This window comes from Gadus morhua, chromosome 1, assembly GCF_902167405.1.
Source record: "Gadus morhua chromosome 1, gadMor3.0, whole genome shotgun sequence".
Classification (NCBI taxonomy): domain Eukaryota; kingdom Metazoa; phylum Chordata; class Actinopteri; order Gadiformes; family Gadidae; genus Gadus; species Gadus morhua.
The window spans coordinates 27,551,141-27,561,140 of NC_044048.1; the positions used below are offsets into that span (position 1 = coordinate 27,551,141).

At 49.0% G+C, this 10,000-nt stretch overlaps 1 protein-coding gene across 1 annotated transcript in view; it reads right to left on the bottom strand.

Moving 5' to 3' along the window:
• The window catches only part of l1cama (L1 cell adhesion molecule, paralog a), a gene marked incomplete in the record, with an annotated part of 58,750 nt that extends 53,735 nt beyond the window's left edge, over window positions 1-5,015 (bottom strand). The window contains 1 exon segment of the mRNA XM_030356560.1: window positions 4,758-5,015.
• Between the last annotated feature and the right edge of the window lie 4,985 nt (window positions 5,016-10,000).

The following is a 10,000-nucleotide window of genomic DNA, read 5'->3' on the forward strand; positions in this document are numbered from 1 at the left end:
CTCATTTAGTCCTCACAGAACACAGGCCGGCCTCCAGCCCTCCCTCCTCCACCTCCATTCTCTCCATAATCACGACGACACAGCCAACATGGTGATTCACCTGACCCCGCCGCTCCCTATATCACTACAATGTATTCTCAGCCCCTCCCTGGCAACATGGCCCCATCACCCCCACCCACCACCCCCACCCACCACCGCAACCTGTCCCCCAAACACTTGACACCTCGAGGGGGCGGGCTCCCATCACAGCCTCAATCAAACCGCCTCCATTTTGACAGCATCCTCGAGACACACACGCACACACATGCTCGTACACACACACACACACACACACAACCATGCAAACCCAGGGAAAACTCTGAATACTAAGGAATCAGGCACATAAGACAGGCAGTACAAACACAGAAATAAAGACACACACACACACACGCACACTACCCGGCAAAACCAGGGAACATACAAACACACTCATGCAAACCCAGGCAACCTATATATACACACACGCAAAAATACACATGCACACGCGCACACTCACACGAGGGAAACGGGTGGGGGGAGATAAAGCTCAAAGCGTTCTCACACTCAGGCGGTGGCCTGCCTGAGTGTGTGCGAGTGAGTCTACAAGTTTTCTGCCTCTTATTCTCCACGGAGGGGATGAAAGCAGCGAGAAACGGCAAAGAGACGGAGCCTCCGTTTGTTTACAACCCCAGACTCTCAGATCTCCCGGGCTGCGCTCACCCCGTCTCTTCCCTCTACCTCACTTCCTGTCTGCGCTCGCCGGCCGCGTCCCGGGAAAAGAAGCAGGGCGCCGTCTTTGATCCGCGGCGCCGGAGGAGACGCTCAAGTAATCAGGCCAGGGAGGCCGTGTCACGTGCACAAACGCACACACACACACACACACACACACACATAAACGCACACACACACACAACAGCAACAGGAGCTGATGCTCTCCTCGTCTGTAGGACAGCACTCGTGTTCGCATGCTGGTGTGTGTTTGTGTGTGTGTGTGTGTGTGTGTGTGTGTGCATTTTCATGTGTGTCCGTGTGTGCTTGCGTGTGTATGTACATGTGCGTGAATCTGTGTGTGTCTGTGTGCGTGTGCATGCATTAATGTGTGTGTGTGCGTGTGCGTGCGTGCATTCATTTGTGTGTGTGTGTGTGTGTGAGCTGTCCGCAGGTTATAACAGGTGGCTATGGGGCAGGATCAGCCCAGGCACTCCCTCAGCACCTCCTCCTCCCAACTCCTCCTCCCAACTCCTCCTCCCAACTCCTCCTAGCTGGCAGATTGGGAGCAGATCTCTGCGTCTCATCCCCTCACAAGCTAAAGAAGGCGCTGGGCAATGACACGTCGACCCCAGAGCTCCACTCATGGGCTGGACCCGGGCCAGACCCCCCCCCCCCCCCCCATGACATAGAACTATTATTTACCCGATAAAAAACGTTGACGTGTTCGTAAAGCATTTTGATATTCAATAAAATGCCCCAAGTGTCCGTAGGTCGCAGTGCTCGTCCTGTTTGCTTCGGTTCCGCAGTAATGGATCATGAGTGTCCATATAATTACACATTATATAAACTGTGTTTTGCTGGCAGTGCTCCCCTCTCCTCCAGCCTTTTTCCACTCTCCAAACCATCCAGACTGTGACCTTGCTCTTTCTTCTAGTCCTGTTGAGTCTTCCTCTCTTCCTCCCTCACTCTCTCTCTCACCCAACACAATGCATATTGCAGTTCAATAGATTACAGAATGGTGAGTGCTTTCTGTCTCTTATCCTGTTTCTTTCCTTTCTTTTCTCTGCATTTCTCCCCCCCTCCCCCCCCCCAAGTGTATATGCTTCTCTTTCCTTCCATTTTGCTTGCTGTTCTTCTTTTCTGTTCCTCCACCTCTTCTCGCTTTCCTTCCTTCCCTCCCTTCCCATTAAATCATGCTGTCTCTGCTCTCCACCACTCGGAGGGCGGAGGAAGTTAATTAACCCACCAGTATCCATGTGGGATATGAGCTCCTGTACCGTGTCCGCAGAACCGGTCATAAAGTGTAAACCGACCCACTGCCCTGACAACTACAGTGCAACAATCCACCACCAATCTCCACAGCCCAAAACACCCGCAGTAAATACAGCGTAATGTAGATCAACATAGCGTAGCATATATAGCATTACATGGTAGGATTATATGACCAGCCGCTGGTCTCTAGAGCATTTCTGCCACAACGCGTGAACACACACATGCATCCACCCACCCACACACCAACACAGCCAGACACAAACACACACAATCAATTGTTTGTGTCTGTGTGTTCTGCAGTATGTTCATGCATACAGATTGTCCTTGTTGGCTGCTGTGATCAACAGCCATAAACCCTCCACAACTCATTGATAACCACACACATCATCTCTCACTCATCTATATTGTGGCATCCCGCCACGTGGTCCTCGGCCTGGACGGGCCCGGGGTACCGTGGAGGACGGGGTGTACCACCCCCACCCACCAGCCGGCGATGGAGAGCAGCCCTTTCGGCACCCCAATCAGGGTGATTGGGGGACACCTGGCCGAAAGCACGGGAGCCATTTTAAAAGGAGGCACAGCACAGCACAGCACGGCTCGGGAGACCAGGAACAAGGACGTAGTAAGCGCTCTGGTCCACGAGCGGCTAGAGGCTCACGGAGACCCTAGAGACCGCGTCTGCATTGTCTGATTTAAGTTGTCTGCAATAAATGCCTGCCATGGCTAAAAATCCTACGCAAAGTGTCGTTTGTCCGTGGAACCCGGCTCATTTGGGTAGCGGGTTGCCACAATATACACAAACACTCAACCATATAAACACACCGACACCGACACACACACACACACACACACAGACCCTTAAAAATCCAGAGTTCCCAGAACTCTGCTTATCGATGATACAATGCAGAACAGGAAATAAAACAGAGAAGGGGAATGAACGAGGATAGAGAGTGAGTAAGAGAGAAAAAGAGGGAGAGTGAGAGAACGAGATAGAGCAAGAGAGAGAGAGAGACATAAAACAGAGACAAAAGTGTATACAAAGCCAAGGGCAAAAGTCTGTGAACAAGATCGTCAGCTGAAGGAACACGGCCCATGTCGACACCGTCCTGCTTCCTCAGAAGGGGACAACAGCCGCGACCCGGGGTGGAAAAGTAGGAGACGGGAGGCAGGATCTGGCGGCCGGCCAGGTGAAGGCTCACCTCCACAGTACCACTGAAGTAGCGAGCGAGGCAGGCCCCACCCTGATTTTCCCTCCCCCATACTCCTCCCTCCATCTCTCCTGTTGATAGATCTCTCTCTCTCTCTCTCTCTCTCTCTCTCTCTCTCTCTCTCTCTCTCTCTCTCTCTCTCTGTCCCTCTCTCTCTCTCCCTCTCTCTCTCTCTCCCTCTCTCCCTCTCAGATATTGCTCTATCCAGTCCACTCTAAGGTTATCCAGTTCCATCTGTTTGCTAAAGGGCTCTCTGGCCTCGAGGCAAGAAAACGATTTTAATTCCAAACACTGCAGGAAAAACAATCAGAGCCAATGGGTAATCGTGGACCATACTTTGGAACATGAAGCAAATAAGCGATTCGCTGGGGGAGGGGAAGAGAACACAGGAATAGTGATGTCTCATATGAGAGAGAGAGAGAGAGAGAGAGAGACAGAGCGAGAGAGAGAGAGACAGAGAGAGAAAGAGAGAAAGAGAGAGAGAGAGAGAGAGAGAGAGAGAGAGAGAGAGAGAGAGAGAGAGAGAGAGAGAGAGAGAGACAGAGAGAGAGAGAGAGAGAGAGAGAGAGAGAGAGAGAGAACGAGAGAGAGAACGAGAGAACGAGAGAACGAGAGAGAGAGAGATGAAGAGATAAACTTGCATGCAAATGATCCACAGTTGGCAGGAAATTGTGCAACAGATGAGGTGCATTAGCATTTATAATTTTAATACTGACTGAAAAGGAAACCATAAAGAATGGATTACATATTTCTAATACACAGTAATACAACAGCTTCCAGCTGATTTAATAGTTGAAATGATTGGCCGTCATACCGCATGAAAAGACCAAAAGTAGATCACTTAATTGGCAAAAAATGATATATCGCAATAACATTAATAAGAGAATGAAATGAATTGTAACATAGAGGTTTTCTCAGGAATGACTACAGTGTGGCCAATGAGTAGGCATACCATCGCTGAACATTCAATATTCATACCACTGGAGACCCTGTTGCATCCAGTACACTGGATGTTGTTCGCACAGGGTACTCAGTTGCAATAAAGGCTTCAATTGCTGCTCATGTCTACATCTTTTGAGACGTCATCCAGTCCAAGTTGGTCCTCGTATGTTTTAATAACTATTAATTTCCATCAGTTAGGAAAAGACTTACACAAACCAACAGGCTCTCACCCACACTACAATTTATCAATATTTTAAGATGCCTTCCTTCTCCTTTAAATACAAACTCTTGGGAAAACATTTGAATGAATGACTTGCTCTAATATGAACAGAGGTTAGCGTAGCAAAAAGCGTTCCCTAAAAAATGAAATGCAATCAAAATTCCAACGGTAGAGTGATTTCCTAAATGGCAGCTAATAAACAGACATCTGTGGCCAAGGTGTGACTCCGTAACGAGCCACGTACACCCTGCACATCAATTATCTACCCCGCTTCCCCAACCCTTTCTCTCTCTTCTCCCTTACTACTACTATCTCGCTTTCTCGTTGATGACAAACTCCTGTCCGTCTCCCCTGCAAATGGCTGCTAGCCTCCCTCTCCGTCTTACCTCCACAGGTATTAAAAGATGGCCTCTGGACTGCTTGTCTCCACTGGCAACTCCTTGCGTGCGTCTCCTTCAGCAGGCTGTGCTAACATGTAGTGGAGCCTATTTCTCCCTCTGCTCTATCATCTATTGACTGTGCCCCGCTCCTTCGAGCTGATGCTGCAGTGATAGAAAAACACACCCTCTCACGGCCGCTGTCTCTCCCTGCCCGCCTCTGATTGGCTGCCTCTTAGAGGTGACATCACCCTTCTTCTCCATCCTCCCCCCCCCCGCACCCTGCCTCCCTCCACTGCTCTCTCTCTCTCTCCTGTTCTCTCGCTCACTCTCTCTCCTGCTCTCCCCAGCTCCCACTCTCTCTCTTTGGCTCTCTCCATCTCTATTTCCCCTGCTCTCTGCCCCTCCTCTGCTCTCTCTCTCTCTCTTCTGTTCTCTCTCTCAGTCTCCCATGCGTTCTCTCCCTCATCTCCTATGCTCTCTCCTCTTTCCTGCTCTCTCTCATCTCCTAGGCTCTCTCATCTCCGAGGCTCTCTCTCTCTCTCTCTCTCTCTCTCTCTCTCTCTCTCTCTCTCTCTCTCTCTCTCTCTCTCTCTCTCTCTCATCTCCTAGTCTCTCTCTCTCTCTCTCTCTCTCTCTCTCTCTCTCTCTCTCTCTCTCTCTCTCTCTCTCTCTCTCTCTCTCTCTCTCTCTCTCTCTCTCTCTCTCTCTCTCTCTCTCTCTCTCTCTCTCTCTCTCTCTCTCTCTCTCTCTCATATCCCATGCTCGCTCCCCACTCTCCATGGATTCTGTCCGTGCCTTAATTATATTCCTTCACACCCTTCTTCCCCTCTCTGCTCTGCTGATGCATCCCCCCCCCCCCCCCCCCCCCCCCCCCCTTCCTCTCCTCTCTCTGTCTCTCCCTCCCTCTGGTCTGGATCAGGCGGACCAGTCCCTCCAGCAAGCAGACCAGCACCAGTAAAACCACAGCCCTGCTGCATCCAGCCTCCCGTAGCCAGCCCTACAGCCAGCATAGCAATGCTGCTCCTTAGCATAGGGAGCCCATAGCATACGGACCAGCCCAAACCCAGCCCCAGCCCCTCTGCTCGGGTCCCGAGTGCCAAGCCCCAGAGTTAATAGCCTATGCAGGTGTAGTGATGGCCCATATTTGTCTTGACATCAGTCGTTTCCACGCTCCGCCGGGCTCCCATCACGCCTCCATATGCATACCCTCGTCTCTTTGATTCACCATTCCAACGAAGGTATCTACATGGCCCTCAATTAGAGAAATAATCAGTCGTATCAAACTGACGCTCTGACAGCCGTTGCATAACGCCACCGACGAATCAAACGCGGGCTAGTGACACCTTTTATGCTACTTCAGAGAGGTGGGCTGGGGGGGGGGGAGGGGGGGAGAGGGAGATGAGCTGATTGCAGGGGAACGTGGGTCTGGGTAAATGTGCGGCTTGTCTGCCTTTGTTGTGACATTACTCTGCTGTTGTGGTGGAGGGGGTTTGATTAACTGCAATACCAGCAAGCGGGGAAACGTAGCGCAGCTGCTGTATGGTATGATACTCAGTGTGTGATTGCGCGATGATCTGTGATGACTGGAACACAATGACGCATCTTGCAATATACACCCAGTCAGCCGCTCACAGGGGTGATCATCCTAAACAGTGGGAGAGAATGAGATCAAAAGTAACTGAGTAACAAACACACACACACTATCAATTCGTTTTGGGGGCTTTTTACTTTGATTAGGTGTAATCACTACCAGTCTTTTTCCTTGATTTTTCTCCTCTGGCATATGAATTGATATACTACTGGAAAACTTGAATTACTTCATCAGTATCTATGTAGCTATCTCTATCAAGGATTGTCCTCAAAACGGGAAAGTACAGCGTTGTCCCTTTCCTTCACCTTCCCCTCTGCTCCCTCGGAGCTCAAGGCTCCCCCCCCCCCCCCCGTCTGGGGGCCTGTGTGTGGGGACTGGAATAGAGGGGGCCCCAGCAGGCCCATCTGCCGTCCCCTGCCAACCAGGCTCTGCCACCTGCAGGGCCCTGCCAGCCAGGCCGACAGCAGCTCCAGGCAGAGCAGGCGGCAGAGAGAGTCACAGGGATGATGGATGGCACTGACTGCTTCGACCCTGACATGTGCTGTCCCGGTGCTGTGGCGAGTGGTGCAGTACCATGAGAACTGAAGGTGGAGGATCACACCGTATCGTCGGACGGCAGGGGGTAATTTGGTACTTCATGTGGAAGATTGGCTCATGAATGTAATGACTGGGAAATAATACTTTGTATTTTGTATGGGACCTTTGGCAATTTTTGTGTTATTGAGGAATCCATGCGTTATTTGGTCATTTTTGTGTTATTTGGTCGTCGACGTGGATCATTTCATAGTTGATGTGAATTGTTTTAGTTATTTGATTTGGAAAAATAGTATCATCATCGAGATGTGGCTATTGAGCCATTATAAATACAATGTTACAAGGAGATGATAACACCCCATCACCTCAATGATACATGGAGTCAAGACAAATGTTACACCAACACCGGTTAAATCTGAAAGGGGACCGCTCTATGTGAGAGTCGTGTGTTACCTCATCGCTGCACAGTAAACAACAGACCTGACCGCTGGGAGTCTATGAATCTCCATGTCCAGCCTCCTATCTAAGTGGTCATCAGAGTGGTCCTACTCGCTGCCGGTAATGTAATATTTAATGGCTACTTCAACACACAGGAAGGTGGAGTGGGGTGGGGGGGCGAAAGCATTGGAACAGCACATAGCAAGACTCTTTCAGGCTAATCGATAGGCATAATGTCTCTTGTGCCTCTCTGTTCTGATTGACTCACAAGGACAAAGACCACCCAGGCCGTTCAGGAGGTCTACTGGGGAAACCCCCAGCTCTGATGACACTGTTTCAAGAGAAGGGAGAATATCTGAAAGGGACTTTTCAACTGCCACACACACACCCTTATTTTCGATTATGATATTATTATAATATTATTATTATTATTATTATTATTAGGATATTATGCAGGCTTTAAGGCTGTAGGCGACGTACAGTGAATTGGGATACTGGTCATCAAGAAGCAAGTAGTCGGGTATCTTGAACATGGACGGTCACAAGTAGGTACTGGGGGTAGACCCCAGTACCTACTTGTCTGGGAGCTGAACCATGACACATTCCACAACACACATCATTTTAGTTTTTCTCTGGATGTTTTCTTGTTGAGGAAGTTTTCTCTCTCTCTCTCTCTCTCTCTCTCTCTCTCTCTCTCTCTCTCTCTCTCTCTCTCTCTCTCTCTCTCTCTCTCTCTCTCTCTCTCTCTCTCTCTCTCTCTCTCTCTCTCTCTCTCTCTCTCTCTCTCTCTCTCTCTCCCCCTCCCTCCCTCCACCCCCCCCCCCCCCCCTTTGGCTGAATGGAGGAAAGTAGAGATAAAAAGGCTAAGGACCAGGGCCCCGTTTCTCGAAAGCGTCGTTAGCCTAAGTGGATCGTGAAGTGCGTCGAAAGGGCATCGTAGAGTTTTCACCGCGTTTCCCGAAAGCATCGTGGGGAACGAACGTCTTGAAAACGCTCGTAGCTAACGAGTACTCCAGGGGTGCTCGTAGGTACTCGTAGGACGCTAAGAGCATCGTCAGCTATAGCCTCAGTGGCGACACCATCGGGCATTCCGTCTATTGGATGCGTTTTATTAAAACGCATTGCGCCTTTATGTTCTTAGTTTGGTAATTAATAAAGATTATTAATTAATTTATTAATAAAGATGTTAAAATGGCCAAAATAAAACGGGACAGTCCAGAAAATGTTTGCGCAGGCAGGGCACTCAAAATGTGTGAGAGAAAGTGGGGGGATTTGTGCAGACTGACATAGGCTACTCATAAAACGTAGCATAAAATAATGTAAAAAATAAATTAAATAAAAAAAAATAAAAAAAATAAAAAATAAAGAAATAAAATAAATTATAAAAAACAAGCAAAGGAGCAGGCAAAAGGCTGGGATATGGTGGGGATTGGTCACGTTGACGGGAATGTTTAGTGACATGTGGGAGGGTGGAGGGGGTTAAAAAAAAGTCTCAATCACTCTTCGACGCGCATGAAAACCAGCCGCGTAGTTATGAGGGAGGCCGTCCTCACACCGATCTTCCTCGTCGTCAGCGTCCTCCGGTTCAAGCAATGCCACCCCAGCCTTAGCTGCAATGTTGTGCAACATAGCCGTCACACATATCACGGCGCATGACTTGGCCGGCGAAAACTGGAGCCCTCCGCCTGACTTGTGAAGGCATCTAAAGCGCAACTTCCACCTCCCGATCGTGCGCTCAACGATGCACCGGGCCAGACGGTGGGCTTCGTTGTATTCCTCATCAATACATACCTTACCCTATTTCCGGAGGGGCTTTTATAGCCAATCAAATTATCAATCAAGGAAACCCTTATGCGGAATCAGATTAAGTCGGCTCTCTTTGCTGCGCAAAGCATGTTTCAGAAATCAGCCCATTAAGATAAATGTAGTTGTCACACAAGCTATTTTTAATTTTTTGTCATATGGAATTATTTCAGGGGGGAAAATGCCGTGAAACGCACAGTGCATTCAGGATTAGGACTGATATATGTCGGTTTAAGCCTAATCAATTGTGTTTTAATGTCTTTAGCATTCATATAATTGCAGTCTATTTTTTTCGTAGGCTACTCTGCTGTTGTCCTTGATGGGGATATATTTTAACCCTTTTTAACACAATTTTCCTGCGACATTCCTGCGTCTCCCCCTCCTACAGAGCCCATTTAAGCACCGTGTCAGTAGACAGTTACAATCCTACGACGTCGTGAGTGCAGCGAATGCGCGTTCACGTTAAGAGGAGTTTCGGGAAACGCTCCAAAGAAATTATCGATGGATCGCAAGATCCATCGGGAGAATGATCGTACGAGCGAAGATCCATCGTTATCGGGAAACGGGGCCCAGGACATTTGGTTTTCTTGTTATGGTAGTTCTCTTATGGAAGAGTGAGGGAGAGAGAGAGGATAAGTGAGGACGGAAGGCTAGGGAAGAAAGACTGAGAGACAGGGAGGGAAGGATGAGGAGAGTGAGGAGAAGTATAAAGAGAGAGAGAGAGAAAGAGAGTGAGAGAGAGATAGATAGAGACCTAAATCAACAACAAAAACATCCAGAGAAAAACAATGTCTGTTGTGAAATGTGTGCCGGTAACGTGTTGCAAATTGAGACGAGAATCTATTCTCCAGAAGGAATGCAAAGACGTAAAATGTGATTCATC